At 45.8% G+C, this 17697-nt stretch overlaps 1 long non-coding RNA gene across 1 annotated transcript in view; it reads left to right on the top strand.

The window, feature by feature from the left end:
- Window positions 1–16751, top strand: part of LOC125757772 (uncharacterized) — a 102201-nt gene extending 85450 nt beyond the window's left edge. The window contains exon 2 of the long non-coding RNA XR_007415539.1: window positions 16616–16751. This is a non-coding gene — a long non-coding RNA (uncharacterized LOC125757772). The remainder of the gene's footprint in view (window positions 1–16615) is intronic.
- Window positions 16752–17697: the final 946 nt, after the last annotated feature.

Raw genomic sequence — 17697 nt, 5'->3', positions numbered from 1 at the left:
CGTTGACGGTGGCCATAAACCGCGATTCACATCCAGTACATTTCCGCGCCATTCGCGACGTCTTTCGCGGCAGCATTAAAAATATCGGCGAGCGAAAAACGCCAGCAGTTGGAAAGCCTGATCCAAAAATCGCAGCTCTATAGCAGCGATATGCCGAGTGATGGAGCACCGGCATCGAAGAAAACTCATTCGTTGCGCTTTATTTCTGCAACAAGCATATATATATATATATATATATATATATATATATATATATATATATATATATATATATATATATATATATATATATATATATATACATGTGTGTGTGTGTGTGTGTGTGTGTGTGTGTGTGTGTGTGTGTGTGTGTGTGTGTGTGTGTGTGTGTGTGTGTGTGTGTGTGTGTGTGTGTGTGTGTTCTGTGTCATTCACAATGATGTACTATACGCACCAGCATTGCATTTCCGCGACATTGGAGCACAAATCGAAGAAATGATGTATGTTTGCGTAGTTTCTACAAGAACTGACATGAAAATCGAGCGTACCAGGCGTTATGCCGGTGTTTGCATGTATCTCCGCGGCATTCGTCAAGGCAATCTTTTGGCCAATGAACATTAAAAAAAAAGGCTCGCGTTTTCTACTAACTAGGGTAAGGTTTATTGTGCCACTTTCTTTTTCTTACGTGCAGCAGGGGGTATAATAGAAATGTACGCAGTACAATAAATGTTACTGAATGGAAAAAAAATTCGCAAAGTTCGCACTAAGTCGCGCAAAGCTTGGCACAGCGAAGCACGTGCTGGGAAATTTATTTCTATATTTCTGAATATTTCACTATAGAGCTGGGCGGCCTTCTTTTTTTCTCTTCAGTTTTCTCTTTATTCTTCTCTCTTGTCTCAGTTCTTTCTGCCTTTTTTGTCTCTGTTTATTTCTATTTCTTTCTATCTCTCTTTTTTCTCTCTCTTTCTTTCTCTTTCTTACTCTTTACATCTTGTTTTCTCTCTCTCTCTCTCTCTATTTCTTCCTTTCTCTTTCTTTTATTATCTCTTGTTCTGCGTTTCTTTCTTCCTATTTTTCACTTTCTCATTCTTTATATCCTATGCTTTACTCTCTCCCGTCCTCCTTTCCCTCCTCTTCGTCCTCACTTCCCCTTTCTACCCCTTTGTTATACGATACTACGCGAGACTATGCTATGTACTGTCAGCGTGCCTGGATAGCCAGCTTTACCTGCAAGAAGATAAACCAGGCTATCCAGGCACGCTACCTGACCTAGTGGTTTCTTCCATTTTTTCTCAAGGACCATGTCTGTGGGAATTTATGCATGAAGGTAAATATCTGTTTGTTTGTTTTTTTAAGTTAGGGCTTCAAATGAATATTTGTAATGTGTATTGCGCAAACATCTCTGCAGAGGTTTAATAAGGATGCTGTTTCCACCATGACTTTATCATGCGAAATACTTGGTGCACGATATCCTCGATCGAGTGCGTAAAATGCCGCTGCCACCATCTAGAAAAACGTTCTTTCATGAAATACATTCTAGGACCTTGCCTGTCAAGACTTGGCTTCTTTCCAGAGACATTTTGTGTCGTCCGTTAATTGTCTTCTGTGTGATGTGCCCGAAACAAGTGAACATTGTTTTATACGCTGCAGAGATGCATTGTTATTTTGGGATGTGCTCCAGCGCACTCTTCAAAAGACTTCGGGCTTAAGTCACATTCCGTGCGATATCTCTTGCCAGCGAGTTGTAATGACGTACCATTTGACATGCTTCTTCTCATTGGAATGCATAGCCTGTGGAAGACGCGCATGTTGCGGAGAAACGCAGAACCAATAATTTCCTCAACAGCCCACTTCGTTAGGATGGTTACTCAGCTGATAGTTGTATACGAGCAAATGGAAAGTCAGTCAGAATGGTATACGGCATTAGTGAGGTGTTTATCCTTACCACCGTTCTAGTGTATGATTGAAAAAGACCGTTACTTGATCTATTCCTTCTGGCGATGATTACGAATTATTTAACGCTATGTGTTCGTCATTGTGTCGTGATACGAGTAGAATGAACATATTAGTCCTCTGCCTGTATTAAATTGCTTCCAAGTGCCATGTATGTGTTGAATAAATAACATGAAAGAAAGAGAGAGAAAAAAAGCCTGGATAGCCGAGTGGTTAAGACGCTCGCCTTCGGATATCGTGGGTACGTGGGTTCGAACCCCGCCGCCTCATGAGGAGTACTTTTTCGCCAAGATTTTCTCGTTCTTTATATCTTTCTTTCTTTCTTTCTTTCTTTCTTTCTTTCTTCGTCATTTTCTCCACCCTCACATCTCTCCTTAACTTATGCTTCGCCCTTGCTATACGCCGGACAATTCGGTGCACGTGTTCTGGGAGCGAAGCACAAGATGAAGAGAACGAAGAAGAAGAAGAGGACAAAGAGAGCGCGTACCGGTTCATGATGATGATAATTTTGGGCCACGATACATTGCGGCCGGCTAGAACAGCTTCGCTCTTAAAAAGTACGTTCTAGTCTGTCGTTTAATACGCGTATGTTCACAAATATAATGGTTCCTGGACTCTGTTTTCGAAAAGTTATTGGAAAGAGTTGGTGCCCATAACCGCCGCATCTTGCACGGCACAACGGACTAGCAATGTGCTTCTAACAAGGGACGCACAATCGACTCGACGAGAACGTGGACTGCTAAAATCGGCAAAAATTGGAGGACGCTTGAGCTTCGCCGCAAGAGTAGAACGTGACAGCGTAATTCCCCCTTAGGCATTGCCCCGTTGGCATCGCTTTCTCAATCGGTAGCCTCGCTTCGCTTCTCAATGGACACCTCAATTATGCCGCGAGGAAAGGGACGTCTGTGCGAGTAGCATTGGCCATTTAAAACTATCCCAGAACGCCTACTGCGAATACAGTTGCGAAGTGTCCCGTACGTCATAATTCTTCCTTTAGCGAATCAGCGAAGCACCCACTTCGCGTCCGTAAGGCAACACTCGAACCTACGAAGCTGCTCGCTTTGTTGCTGCTTTTGCTGCTTATAATGATTAAATATGTCTAAATTATTTGTAATGGGTGGGCCTTTAACACTTCACTCATTGTGCAAGTCACATGTCTTGAAGCCTGGCGCGATTCTACTCATCTGCCACTCAAGATACATGTGTTAAGTGGACTCCTGCAAAACATGATATTCCTATCGTTTTTCTTTTCCGAAGCAGCTCTAAGCAGTGGCGTGACTCTGTGGTGGAACACATGCTTGCCGCTCAGAAAGCCTTGGTTCGATTCCCACTATAAGCGAAGTTTTAATGCGACAGCCTTAAACCTAGCTTCGATGCTGTCTTCGGGCGTCGTAGAAGTCACGAGACGATCTAATAAAAAAATATAATTTACTGTAATCACAATAAAACTCGCATGTCACACAGGCTACACGTCACTTCACGCGATGCCACCACCGAAATTTCGCAGAGAAATTCCGGTGGTTGCATCGGCGTCGGTGACGGCGTTGTTGGTTGTGAGCGAAAAATCATCGTCTGCGATAGAAAAATAGGGAAAGATGCAAGTAAAGTAAATAATAAAAATGTTCGGGTTCGAGTGCGAATCGAACCCAGGCCGTTTGCGTGGCAAGCAGGTGTTCTACCACAGATCCAAGCTATTTCTTGAGAATGCTTCGAAAAAGAAAACACTATATGAATGCTGTGTAGTGGAAGCAATCTCCTTAACGCGTGTAATATTGCGTGGCAGACGCATAGAAACCCGCCAGGCGTCGAAGCATCATGTCAATTGCGAAACGAGGCCCACCCATTAGAAATCGCTCAGAGATCATCATCAACAGCAAATGCATCAACAAAGTGAACAGCTGCGTAATTTCGTGTGTTGCCTTATGAACGCATAGTGGGCCCTTCGCTGATTCGGAAAAAGAATAATTATGGCGTAGTGGGCACTTAACTGTACGTGCAGTAGGCATTCTAGGATACTTGAAACGGCCAATCTTACACGCACAGTCGTTCGTTTCCTTACGACACAGTTGAGGCATGCACCGAGAACCGAAGGCAGGCTAGCAGATGAGAAGGCGATGCGCACGGGGCCCGATTACGCTGTCGCGTTGTACTCTTGAATGCGAAGTTCATGCGTCCTCCAAGTTTTTTTCATTTTATTATTTATTTATTTATTCGCATCTATCTCGAATTCTCGCTCAAGGACAACGCTGAGTTCTCGCGTACAACCAAGGACACCGACACTGACGCCGACGCCGACACCAGAATTTCTGCGAAACGAGATCTTTAACGCTTTCGCGTTAATACGGGGTGTGCCATACGTCGCTAGTTTTATTGCGCTGCTTGAATGCTCTAGAGCACTCAGAATCCTTTGTAATAAATGGGGCCTTAAAGGACCCCATCGTTGCGCAATTCACATAGTGCGGCGCTTGGTGCGATTCTGCCGCACACTATATTACGTGTGTTAACGCGATTCCTCGCACTACATGACGCCTGTATATGTTTTTCTTTTTTTCCGAAGCAGTACGTCTGCCAATCATCTCTGCCCTAGGATCCCATCAAGGACACTATAAATTTCCATCTCTCTCTCTCTCTCTTTCATTCTGTCTCTCTCTCTGTGGTAGAGGACCTTACTGCCAAACAGAATGCCTGGATTCGATTCCGTCTCTAACCCTTGACTTTTATTCCTTGCATTCATCGCGATTTTTCCGGACAACGCGGACTCTTCACTCAAAACCGCCGAGCATACACCGACATCAGTATTTCTGTGATACGGGATCTTTAACGCGATCGCGTTATAATGTCGCGTGTCCTTCAAAGAAGACCATTTCAATGCAGTAAGTTCCTACACCGTATTACTTATTGTGAAAAACTTAGACTTGCGACGCTGTAGCTTTCCCACTTTGATAATGAGCGCACCAGCTTTTAGTCTTGGCGCTGTACACATTGTATGAAAGCGAGGTGTACGCCCCCCACTTCTCACCTGCTCCAGAAGAGTCAACTCGACAGCTTACAATGAGCAAGACATCTGTACAGTGCCGAGAAATATTGACTGAATCACAGGCAGTCAAATATTCACGCATAAAAGTATATAGCGTGTGGCCCCTTGAGCTTCACTTAAAAGCAAACACTAAACAATGTCTGCCGTATGTGGTTCTAAAGCTGGTATTCCGTAATTAATGTAAACAGTAGAAGAGCGCTGGCACCCAGACAACCGTGATCACTGAATATTCACTCCATTTTGGACGTTACCTCTTTGAGCCACTGCTGTCAAGAAACAAGGAGGGCGAAAGTAGAGCCGGAAATAACAAGCCACACAAGAATGTCAATGTTTCAGATAGAACAAAGAGAAAAACAAGAACACTGTGGCAACGGCATAACACAAAGCCGACGAAATTACGAAGGCGGCTCAAGCTTGCGCGATGCAAATGTCTTGGCTGCACCAAAAATGACTCCCGTGAAATTAAGATATGGCGTATACTATAGGCTTAGCTCGCGAGACGGGAGCCTTAAGAAATGGGCCCCGCGGGCGACATCAGGCCAGTTCTTTTCAGTACTTCTTTGCGCGTGACTCGCTTGTTTTTTTTTTTTATTTAACTCATTTTAACTTCCCCAGGGACTTCGTCATCTTTTTTTTTATTCTGAACAGTAGCAGGCGAACTCATGGAAACTTTCTTGTCATATATCACTCGTGTGCACTGTAGGAAAGACGCACACACATTTGTAGTCGAGGACTAAGTTGCATAACGTAATAATAGGTAAACAATAACGAAAGAGAACGTGGGTTACCCAAGAAACAACACGGCTCTTGGTCTTCATCACTACTAAAAAATTATTATGTCATTCATTCGCATATTTCGCTTTATCTTATCTTTAAAGCCCTAATTCGTCACTCGCGCTCTCATAGTAAACACTCTTCTCTCCTATTACCCTTCTTTTCCTTTAGAGTAAAGCTCTCCCAGCCGGCGTAGCCGCAGTCAGTGTAGAAGGGCGTATAAGGTCTTTCAACTGCCTCGCCGTTCTTGTGCCTGTTTACCACAACGGCGAGGCAGTTGAAAGACCTTCTACGCCTTTCTGCACTCACTGCGGCTACGTCAGCTGAAGAGCTCTACTCTAAAGGAAAAGAAGGGTAATAGGAGGGAAGAGTGTTTACTGATATGCTCACAACGTTACGCAAGCAGTGAACAACCACCATCAATGCAGCTTTATCATATGCCGTTGGCTGCTGCTCCGATATTGTCATCGACAGTTCACAATACCTCGATGATGCCCACACCGTTGTGTATTCCATGAGAGAAAGGTTGCTACTTGTTGCAGTCGGTGGCAAATATTTTAAAATCAGTATCCACGCAGAGAGAGAGAGAGAGAGGTTTATTTATAGAAAGGCAGAGAGGTCGGCCTGAGCGATATTATGCTCTAGCCTGCTACTCTACACCGGGGGTGGGGAAAGGGGAGAAAAAAGAATGATGGATGACGATGGTAAGTAAGAGAGGTGAGTATGTACAGTCCCGTCTAGGTGGTGCAGTGCTATAGCCGCGCATCCAGTCCAGTCCTACGATGTCTAAATTGAACTTGCTTTTGTATCGGTTAGGCATGTGGTGTAAGAATCGAAACACTCCAGAAAGCAATCCGTTGCAAAGCATTTGCTTATTACACCTTATGTAAAGTCCCTAGATTTTTCCTTTTTACTTAAGTACCGACAACTGCCTCCTTTCACGGCCCTCTCTCACGCGCAGCTGGCGTCCGACGCCATTTTCTTCCTAACTTGGAAGATTTACAAAGCCATGTGCGTCTAAGTACATTAGCCACGCATCTTTCAGCGGACAATATGCTACCGCGACGCGCCTTTCTCCTCCCGTCAACCCCCTGTCATTAGTGAATGGGGGACGCGTTTCACCAGGTGCTGGAAAAGAGTTAAGAAGAACATGGCTACCGAAAACGAGCGTTAGCCAATGAGATTCGTCGCCGGCGCTTCAATGGTTGTCGGTACTTAAGAAAGAACAGGGAAAAATCTAGGGACTTTAACCTTATGTTTCACTATGTACTACGTTTAACCTAGTCGCACGTCATCAGTAGGGCTGTGTTTGTACGATACTGCTACATGTAACGAGAACATGTTGGAGCGGACAGCAGTTGAGAAATTAGGTCAGCTTGGTGCAACTCCTTAATAAACGTGCCCTGAACTTCCAGCCATTTACACTAATGAGAGTCAAGGTTCGAATTTTAGTCCATTTCTAGGGAAGCCGTTACGGTGTGGAAGACTGTGTTCCATCAGAGAACTCACGTATAGTGGCGTGAATCCACGTACTCTTCACAGTGACACGACTAACGAGTGCCTGATGGCCAGCTAATGCCAGTCGTGTAGACATGCTACGCAAGCGGCCTGCCACACGCCGTGGCCAGAGGGTAGGACTAAAGTAGGCTGCCTTACCCATGGTGCGAAGTTAGTTTGGTTACACAGTGTCATTGAGCAGGCTCCAAACTCACGCTTGCAGTACAAAGTGACTGATCATGATTACGCGCACTCTCGCATGCCTGTACGTGGAAATGAGCCTTCTTTTCGCGTCATTACTCGTCTGCTTCGCCACCTTGGAATTAAAAAAACATAACGCAGCCAAGTTCTAACTCTTGCTTTTATTCGCATACATAAAGTCAAGCTTCAAGGTGGCGTCACCTCTGCAGAAGGCTTGACCGTTCGAATCGAATAATGATGATTGGTTGCGTATCAAACGCGGCCATTTATGGCTAGGGTGCAACCGGCACCGATAAGACAGCATTTCAGATTGTAGAGAAACCACGGTGAAGGTGAAATGGAAGCGATGGTACATTAAACACAAATTGCATTCTTTCAAATATTTTGAGGGTTTTACGAGCCGATATCACGATATGGTTAGAAGGCACGCCGTTGTGTAGGGCTCCGGAGATTTTGACTATCTGGTGTTCTTTAACGTGCGCTGACATCGCACAGTACACGGGCCTATAGCATATCGCCTCCATCAAAATCCGACCTCCGCCGCCGGGATTGAACGTGCGCCTTTCGGGTGAGCAGCTGAGCACCGTGACCACTATACCGCCGCGGCGGCGGAAATTGCATTCCTTGAAACGGACGCGGGCCCTATACATGCTCCTACTACTATCTTGCTCAGTTTCTCTCGCTTATTAAACCTGTTCGAAACGCATCCTTTGAAAAGCGGGTAAACAAAATGCCCGCAAAAAAGAGAAAACGTAACAAAGAAAAGTAGGAAAACTTACATAGACACACCTATACATACCTAGAGCAAGGGGAAAGAATGTTCTTCGCGACGGCATTGCATCGTACGCGACATTGGTCGTTGCAACGGAAATAAAACTTTCCAGTTTTCTACGTAAGCCTTCAAGCAGCGGTTGGACAAGCGGGCATGCAGACGTTGCGTGTTCAGAACTTATGAGGTGGTGTAACATTCTATTCCGCGTTTCGTTACTGCGGAGCGCTTCTTTCGTCACATTATTCAGGCCCATGCATCCTGAATAAAAGGATATAGGTATGCAATGTCGCCAGCATGGTCGTCTAAAGGGCACTTTCAATCTGTATGAGCTCAGTTATTAATAATTGTTGGGTATTAAAATATACATATACGGTGCATGACGGCGACGACGGCGACGGCAAAAACAGCCGAGACTGTCCATATAATTGCTATCGCCATAACATCCATGAAAGACATGTTAGCAAAAGTGCACTACACCTATACAGCGTAGATCTTGACGGGAGCTTTGCCTCCGATTTGGTGTGGCGGTAACAGCAAGCGCGCAGGTGGTGAACTCTTAATCAAATGTAAGTCGAAGAGGCAGCGACGTAGCATGCGCTAGAGTGAAACTTTCGCCTTGATACGTTATGATCAATTATTGTATAACGAAACGTACCATTTGTGCGTCCGACTGGAGTAGAGAACGACTTCCTTGTTTGGTGTCCTTTATTAAGGTACAAATACATAAATTGTGCTTTACATGTCACGTTTTGCCAAATCCACGTTGGAAGACTGTTTAAACTTCACACGGCTGCGCCGGTGAGCAGTGACATCGAGGTACAGCAGTGCAGAACGCCACCTGCATAGAAGCAACGATGCGGCCGTGTGAACAGGACATTGGTTAGAATGGTTAGCGTGGTTAATCAGTTAGAAGTATAAAAGGAAAGAAGTCTAGTGCACTTCCGAAGGCTGTGAGAAGTCGCTCATACAATCTCCCTGTCTTTATTATTTCAGGTCCTATGATTGATATAGATATGCGAAGAAAATTTCATCCTTTCTTTCCCCTACCTTCCGTAGTTGTGCTATGTATGACGAAGCTTTGTGAGGTGGGAAATCATTAAAAAAAAAAGAAAAAAGTAACTGAAGCCAGCATTTCGACAAAGCAACTATAGTATTCGTCAGTGGCTGCGTCATTTTGACAAGCCCTCTAGTCGATGCGTTGGTTCCAGCGAAAACTCTCGATCGACGACTGCTCATCACTGCAATTGGCCACTAAGTGTTCAAGCCTGGGGGTAGATATGCTATGCAGTTGGTTCATAGCGATTATTGGGAAGCGCAAAACAAACGAGACAAAGCGTGTGTGTTCCGCTTTGCTCTGCCTCGTCTGGTTGCGCTTCCAAATAGTGGCAATGAAACTTCAAATAGTTCATGTGCCATGCGAAATTTTATAAGACACGTATTATTTCCTTCTTTCCAATACAACTCCCTGTCGCCCGGTACCACGGCACCCAAGTCCATTGCTTTCCAACATTTTGATTGCATGCAAGGTAGAAGCCGGGAAACCTTGCCCGTGGGCGTGGCCTTAATCGTCGTGAAGTGCGTACAGAAGTCAGCATAAGGCGCGCGAAAAAAAAAAATAAGCGCCCTCCGGAACATTCCTGCGAAATTGGAGAAATTCCACGCCCTATATCAGAGGCTTGTATACGGAAAACGGCTGCTTTCCTTTTGTCTTATGCGCACCACTTCGATTCCTCCCTCTTTCTGTCAGTCTTTTAGGCCGAGCGAGATTGCGAGAACTCGGGCGCACATGTATGACTGAGTGAGGACTTAATGGGAATTTTTACCAATATGAAAGACGTTCGCACTGAAGGAGAGAACGCGGCAACAACCGATTGGCTAGCAGGATGCAATTGCTCGCTCTCAAGAGTTATTCCCGAGAAAAAGTCCCCATGCTTGTGTCCCGATCACGAATTGCTAATGGCGGGAACGAGACACCGTCCAAAATAGAATATTGCAGACAGGCATTGTGCATCCTTCAGCTCCTCCACCGAATTCAGTGTCCTAGATTTCGCGTTGTCGATTAATTCGCCCTAGCACAGCAACTTGACTCCTGCAGCTATCTCAGGCAGGGTGTGGGAACGAAATGTTTTTATTTCGGTTTTAGTTTCGTTCCACCGCAAAAAGTTCCCTTCCGTTTCTGTTCCGGAACGAAAAAAAAAAAAATGTTCCGTAATGGTTCGTAACGGTTTTTTTTTTTGTATGAAAGAATTTGAAGTTAAGGTAATCATAAAAAACATTGGATTTGTGATATACTAACTTTCCCTCCTCTTAAGAAAGTGGGACAGGGGTAAAACATGCTCTTCAGTAGAGCGGAAGTAACTGTACCACGAATTCCTACCAACCAGCACAAACCAGTATACCCTTCAAAGTCGTAGTATTTATTTTCTCAAAAGTCAATTACGAATGTTTTGAGCAGGCACAATGCTTTGTGTCAAGGGAGTGAGAACGATCTCAGAAGCAGCACGTCATCGAGTGTATTCTCTGATGTGCAAGTACGCTGTTTTGATAGAAAGATCGCCAGGCCTGCACGGAACACGCAGCACAGTCACAGCGAAAGCTGGAAGAGCGGATTTTGTAGAGCCTATTGTAGAACCTCTTGGAGCAACTAATACAAGTACACATGCAAGGTACCTACTACGCCATAAATCGCCGTAATTTTTCTGAAGTAGCGAAGGTCCCACTATGCCATTTTTCGTGACTCTTCGGAGATTCGTGGTACCCGCTAAACATGTGTGAGGCATTATATGTACTTTGTGCTGTGGCTGATGGCGATGAAGAATTATAGCTGAACACTTTGCAGTGCGTGAGAACCATTAAACCACATACTCTGCGTAATTAGCATTGTGTGATGACTGGTTGTTATTTTACTCTTCTTCCACGCTATATTACATATGTTAACACGATTCCTTGCCTGACATGACACCTGTATAGAGTATTTTACAGCGAAAGCTGTTATGAGATCCCAACAAGGGCCGTTTTTGGCGCCGTAGTTGTCCGCCGCCGCCACCGCCGTCGGTGTCCGTAACCACTGTCGCGCGAAATAAAAAAAATGAATTAAGAAAAAATATTCAGGATGGAACGAGGTTCGAACCTCCGCCCTCTGCCTGGTAGCCCAGTATTCTACCTCAAAGCCATGCCGTTGCTTGAAACTGCTTTGCAAAAAGATCATATACAGGCTTCATATCGGGAAGGAACCACATTAACATATGTACTGTAGTGTGGTAGAAGAGCAAAATACCAAACAGGCGTCACACAACGCGAATTCTGTTAACAGGCGTCACACAATGCGAATTGCGCAACGAGTAGGTTGTTGAATGCTTCCAACCCATTACAAAGGGCTCTGCCAGAATTTTTCATCGTCATCAGCCACAGGATCAACAAAGTGCACAGAATGTCGCACATGTGTTTAGCGGGTACCACGGTTCTCCGCAGATTGACGAAAAATTGCATAGTGGCTGCTTCCCTACTTCACAAAAATTATGATTTATAGCGTAGTGGGTTCCTCGCAAGTGTACTTCTATTGGTTGTCAAGGAAGCCCAAAGGCTCCATGATCCATTTCATCAGGATTTCAATAAAGTTAATTACCCCTCTCTCTCTCTTTCTCACGTTAACGTATGTTATAAAGCGTGGTCCGAGAGTTAAGTAACGACCGGGCGTCATACAATGTGAATTACGTAACAAGTAGTTCGTTTAAAGCTTCCAACCCATTACAAAGGACTCAGCATAATTCTTTTTTTTTATTAACTTTGTTTAAGGAGAGGTTGGTGCCTATACATGGCTCCGGCTACTCCTCTTCCCTTACTTATTAATTTGCGTCACGAATTTTCGAATAAAAGTAGAGTATTGTAAAACTCACTCACGACAATGTCCTTTTAAAAGGAATGTTCTCACGTCATGCATAATGTCCACGTGTTGACAACAATGTTCATACACAAGACATACAAAAAAAGTTCGCACTTTGCCGAAGAGTCCATCTCGCAGTCCTTTGTACAATGCAATCACACAACAGCCACTGGGCCCTTGCCCGCACTTTAAACACAGCTGTCTTGAATCACAAGACGCAACGCGAAACATGTGACCAGAAGTATCTCAATATGAAGAATAATTACAAATGTGAATCAGTATCTTTTTGATGTTTCCGACTCTTCTAAAAACTGTACTAAGGCGCGTCCAGCAATGTTTTGTAAGGTTTCTGTTGACAATAGACCCAAAACTTGCTAATGATAGCGGCTGTCTATCCAATCTGTTTAGTGTTTCTAAGAATTTTTTACGGGAAACAGCATAATTTTTGCCGTGTAGAAGGAGATGTTCTATGTCTTCTTCTGCCTTTTCACATGTACATGTAGCGCAGTTAGTTTTTCTTATCCTATATTGGAAGCTCGCAGTGTAGGCAATGCCTAGACGAAGTCTGTGGATTAATGTTTCTACAGAACGGATAATTTTAATCGGAATTTGAAATTCCATTCTAAGATCAATTGTATATAATTGTGAGTTTTGAGCTCCGTTCGCAAACCAAGTCTCTTTGGACAATCCGAACCGCATAGTTTGTTCAAGAAACATCGTGCATCACTCGCCTCGAGAGGTTCTCGTCAGCCATAATTCTTCATCGTCTCAACCGTCGCATCAACAAAGTGCCCATAATGCCTTACAGATGGTATCTCGATTCTCTGCAGAATGACGAATAATGATGGGGTGGGTGCTTCCCAACTTAAAAAAATATTATGATTTCTGGCGTAGTGGGTACGTTGCTAGTGTACTTGTATTAGTAGCCACAAGAGGGTTTATAACGGGCTCTAGACATGCCGCTCTTCCAGCCTTCGCTGTGAGTGTGCTGCGCTCTCCGCGCAGGTCTGGCGTTTTTGCGAAGGAGTTGCAAGCACCAGCATGGCACTGTGGTGGAAGACTCGACCGCCACGCAGAGGGCGCGGGTTAAAATCCCATCCGATCCTAGAAATGTGTTTCTTATTTCATTTTTTTTCTTATTTCACGCGATAGCGGTCACGGACACCTGCGGCGGCGGACTACTATGGTGCCAAAATCAGCTGTTGCGATCTCATAACAGTTTTCGCTGTAACAAACTTCAGCGCCTACAATGCCCTCTTCACTTTGGCCTGCGTGACAGACGCGCAAAAGTCTACTTGCGTTAATATAAACATTTCTGGCTGCCACTGTTTTCATTTCTCGCACAATGTCAACATAACTTTGCTTTGAAATTCCTTCCTAAGGTACGCGCTAATACTTTACCCTGAGTTATGCTCACAATGAATGAGCGCAGTTTTTCCGGATTGCGAAGTTTTCTCGTGAACCGAAAAACGATTGAAAAAATGTCGGTTTCACTCCGGAACGAAATAATAGATAAAACTTCGGTTACGTTTTCGTTCCGGTCAAAAATATCGTTTTTTTTTCCTTTTTCGTTTTCGCTTTTCGTTCCGTTCCGACACCCTGATCTCAGGTGCCAGAGCGGCCGCCTATTCGCAATGCCCACGAACTATAGGTGGCGCGCCGTGCTTTTCAAGATGGCGCCAGGAGGAGGGTCAACCCCGTTTGTTAGCATAGGAACAGATAGTACGTGCGGACGTACGGGCCGTGCCACTTTCACCGGATGAAGTCACGAGCTGTGCTGAATTGGATATGAGACTAAACTACTTTCCCAAACCATGGAAAGTGCTAAGTACTCGCCACCTAATTATTTGCTGTGGTGTGAAAGGTTATATTTCAGCTCCGTTACCGTGCATAACGATGCTTTGCGAAATCCTGTGCGTGCTACAGAAAATTGCATGAACAAAAATTGACGTATGAGCAGAACGGCACTCCGAGGTAGTACGTACCGAGCCAACGTTTATAGATACGTTGTACCGAGCCTGCCTTACGGATTTGCCGCAGTAGTAGGCCGCCAGCGAGTAGCGCCGTCGCTGCTGCACGAGACCGCACGTTTAACGTGGTGATGGTTGGCAAACATAATACGCCGTCGTCATTACTTGTGCAGTCGGGAACGCGGAGTACGTCTTCAACGGAACACAAGCATTTAACTTCCCATTCAGTAGCGCTTGTGTCACAGCCATGCTGAGACTCTAGCCGTGTGCAATTCACTTCACTCGCATGTTGCAGGCTCGATCAGCACGATCGAAACACGAATATCGAAAAGAATACACACGTATCCTTTTCGCAACGTCGAAGAAGTTAGCCGAGAGGCGTGGATTGTGGCTGTGACTGCACGTTCCAACTCTCTAACCATTTCGCTTCTCTGGTCGAGCTCGAGCGTGTTGGCGGCATGCGGCGCTCCATACTATCCACAATAATTGATACATGCAATGCACAAGAGGAACTATGCGTTTATTTTGATCTCGCTCAAGGATATTATACATTAAATACAATCAAAGTGACTTACGAGCGTGAAAGAACATTAACGCACGAGGGGACGTGAAGTGCAACTCGCTCCTCGTGAGTTAGCAGCTGATCGTTCACCGTCGCTGTCACTCTCGGTGCCTTCACAGTCTTCTACGTCCAGTGAAAAATCCTCGTCGTCAACATGGTTTCTTTCAACATCACTGCTGAAAGCAATCTGAAGAATTTCCTCCGCCGAACAACTTCGACCACTCCGCGTCACCACGTTTACAATTACAGAGACGTCTGGGCGCGGAGAACATTTCGCTCTCAGATCGGTCAACGAGCAAATTGCTTGCAGTGTGCTGCCACCTATCAACAAACGTACAAAAACAAGCAGCGCAGCGCTGGCTATGAAACCAACACACTGGCGAAGGACGGCGTGGAAAGCGTTCGCTCCACGAAAGGCGTGGAGCAGACGCGTCCTCGAATGATTGAAACGTCGCTCGCACGATTAGTAACACCGCTTTGCTGACAAAGGATAGAGGTATATTTTAATGTCTCGACAACTTCAGATCGCTGTTTTACAAGACCACATCGCGAGCCGGCGCGACCTCCCGCGTACAGTGTTATGGGATTCATGCACTACAAGAAACACTGACCAATGCTATATACAAGTAAAACAGGGTGAGCTTCAACTGAATATGTCAGACGATAACATTTAACTAACCTACGTGGCAACAAAAAGCCTCGCGAAGCTGATATAGTATACGTACGCTGTGGGCTAGCGTTGAAAGCGCGAGTCGCCAGGTATTTTCACGAAAACTTCGCGCCTCGCAAGAACGAATCAGATTTCTCGTGTTACGGAGGGCCCGGTTTGTTCACTGATGCAGGGAACATGCCAAGTCGTAGTGTTCCTTCCTTGCCAACGTGTTAACACTGAGGTTAGCACAGCCGAACAAGGGAGCGACTGCGTAGTGCTGCCATTTTGTCGTCTACTAACCCTCATCGAGAGGACGCTCCTGAATTCCGCGTGGCGGCGCGACAGTCTATGGGCATTGCGAATACAGGGGCATTGGTCCCGGAATCGAATATCCGAGCAGGACTTTATTTTTCTACGAATGAGTGGCTTTTCTTTAATGAAATCCGTATGGGTTTTCTATGTAACATCGTGCTACATAACTGGTGAATGACAATTTTTCGCTTTCGTAAGAAAATATTGCTAGTGAACAAGCAGAACGCTTGTTTCTGTGCTCTCTGACTTTTTAGTGAAACCTTCGCTTTTTCGAGGTGCCTCGCCTCCCCGTCTTGCGGTCATGGACGCGGAGCAGGCCAGAGGCCCGTCTGGCCAGAAGTCATCGCGGCCGTCAATCGCAAGGAAGCGAGTTGGCTCTCCCAGTGACACTGAGGACACCGAGCTGTACTCTATGTCAGAAGACGACACATCAGACGACAGCTTCATACCCGTCCGGGGTAAGAGGGCGAAGAGAAAGATCATCAACGCACCGCCTTCGACGCCTGCGAGTACAGCGACTATGCAGTCAAGGCCTGCGCGCTGGCCGCATGTCATCATCTTCATGCCGGAGGATCCCTCAAGCAACCTACGACTGCTGAACAGGCAAGCCCTATCCGTTATTCTGGAACGTGCGGTGCCGGATCAAATTAAAGACATCAGGATTAATCCACGGAAGAGCATCCTTGCCATAGACGTGAACAACGTGAGTGCTCTGGGGCAGCTTCAACAAATGACGGAGCTAGGCGGCATTAAAATGCGCCCCTTTATCCCGATGGATGATACATCTATAGCCGGTGTAATTTACGACATTGACATTGCCATTCCCAATGCTGACTTACCTACCCTCATCAAGCCGGCAAACGAGGGCATTGTCATTACGAAAGTGCGTCGCCTTGGGAATACGCGCTGCGTAAAATTGGTTTTCAAGGGGGATTGCATACCATCCCACGTGAAAGTCGGACATTTCCGCCATCCGGTTCGGCCATTCATACAGAAGCCGCTTCAGTGTCATCAGTGCTTCAGGCTAGGACACGTCAGAGGCGTGTGCCCCAACTCGCTACTCTGTCCCCGTTGCGCTGAACCTCATGCAGAAGACACCTGCCGTGCCACTACTCTGAAGTGCGCCAACTGCAGCGGTCCTCATGCTGCCTCGTCGAAAGACTGTCCTCGCATCAAGAAGGAGCGTGCGGTTCTCAAGCAAATGGTTCGAGACAACTCGACCCACAGAAAGGCAGCCGAAGTTGTCAAGCGTCGGCGTCGACGTCGGCGTCATCGTACGTCTTCTAAGAACGCGCATGCTCGAAATGATAGTGCCCACTCCGTGGCGGCACCACTCAGTCGCGCCGCGAAAGTGCCCACCAGTTCCACGAAGGCAGCGGATAAGCATCTTCCTCCAGAGGAATAGCCTACGCTTCCGACCCGGCCCCTTGACAAGGAACCTCGGAAGGTCGCCGCTCCACCGGAGCCATCTCCAGTCATGGATGGTATACCTAAAACAGATCATCAAGTCATTTCGGTGCTGCGTTCCCTCATGGGAGCCATCCGAGCGATATTAGTGGACATGGGAACAACATCAGCTCGAAGCGCACTTAAAGTGCTGGACGCCTTAAGCCCAGTGCTTGAATCTCTCGAATAGAAAGATGGCTACCCATACCTCATCCTTCCGTCAAGAAGTCAAATCAGCGTCCATCATCCAATGGAACGCCAGAGGGCTTAAATCACGCTTTTCAGATTTTCGTCAGTTTGTGTATAGTAATGTGTTTCCACTGATCGTCATTTGTGAGCCCAATTTGTCGAAACCATCCAGATTGTCAGGGTACGAAGCTGTCATGTCTTCAACAAACGGTGCGTGCAGCAAAATCATCGTTTTTGTTCGTCGTGAACTCACCTATGTGGTGCAACCAATTGCGCCTCACGATGACAATCAATATGTATGCATCACTGTTAAAAAGAACAAACTCCTGTTTACTCTCATAGGCGTGTATATATCGCCTTCAAGCAATTTCGATTCACGAAGATTAGCGGATATCTTGAGTGTTTGTCCTGCTCCATGGGTTATCATAGGAGATTTCAATGCGCACCACCCTGCATGGGGAAGTCTAAGG

This window comes from Rhipicephalus sanguineus, chromosome 3 (genome assembly GCF_013339695.2).
Source record: "Rhipicephalus sanguineus isolate Rsan-2018 chromosome 3, BIME_Rsan_1.4, whole genome shotgun sequence".
NCBI classification, from domain to species: domain Eukaryota; kingdom Metazoa; phylum Arthropoda; class Arachnida; order Ixodida; family Ixodidae; genus Rhipicephalus; species Rhipicephalus sanguineus.
This window is presented reverse-complemented; position numbering and strand designations above follow the sequence as displayed.